The 937-nt window shown below is 33.0% G+C and overlaps 1 pseudogene; it reads right to left on the bottom strand.

The window, feature by feature from the left end:
- Positions 1-292: 292 nt before the first annotated feature.
- On the bottom strand, positions 293-412 carry LOC143184219 (5S ribosomal RNA; annotated as a pseudogene).
- Positions 413-937: the final 525 nt, after the last annotated feature.

The following is a 937-nucleotide window of genomic DNA, read 5'->3' as shown; positions in this document are numbered from 1 at the left end:
TGATGTTACAAGAAAATAGCATAACATTTCTCAAGAAACATTAATTAAAAAACCTTAGCTTTTTATATTTTATAAACACATACATTGACTCATTTTACTCATACAAAAATGTATAAGTCATATACAATGTTATATTTCTACATCGAATAGTTTTCAATATGTTTAAAAAAATGATTTCCATTCCCAACCCAGAACACATACATATTCAACTGAATAATAAATGAACAGTGGTAACCAATCAACAGTAAAATCACTTCTATTAATATTGCTTATTTAAAAAATAAAAAAGTTATTTTAACATTACGCAGTGTTCCCAGGCGGTCTCCCATCCAAGTACTAACCACGCCCAGCGTTGCTTGACTTCGGTGATCGGACGAGAACCGGTTTTTTCTAGCGCGGTTTGAACGTTAACAAAAACAACCCCTCTCTGAAGCAATGATATTTTACTTAAGTCATTATAATCAAAAGAAGTGAAATCGACTGCTTTTTTAATTTGACTGTTGTTATAGTCAGAGTAACCGAAAAGCGAGTGACGTTATCAAAAGGAAAACGGTGGGCAGCAAGTGAATGGAGACTGTAGTAGTCCTACATACCTGGTCCTACCCACTCATACTGCTGCACCATCCCCAACTCTTTCATAGCTATGATACTCCTGGGATATAGGCTCGTCAGATCTCCCGGAATAAACGAAGCGTGAAATGTGACACGATCCAGCCCGCGCGATGCACTTTTATAAACAGTCGAAGACTGGTATTTAAAAGATTAAGGAGGTATTTAAAGACTAGGACTAAAAATGAAAAGTTAAAGTTTTTAGCTTTTGGTTTTATTTTTATGAAAATATTTAAGTTTAAATAATTAAGTTTAAGTTTAAATATTTAAGCTTTAGTCCTAGTATTTAAAGACTAGGACTAAAAATGAAAAGTTAAAGTTTTTAATT

This window comes from Calliopsis andreniformis, chromosome 9 (genome assembly GCF_051401765.1).
Source record: "Calliopsis andreniformis isolate RMS-2024a chromosome 9, iyCalAndr_principal, whole genome shotgun sequence".
In the NCBI taxonomy this organism is placed as follows: Eukaryota; Metazoa; Arthropoda; class Insecta; order Hymenoptera; family Andrenidae; genus Calliopsis; species Calliopsis andreniformis.
Note: the sequence above shows the minus strand (reverse complement) of the source record. Positions and strands in the feature narration are given on the sequence as shown.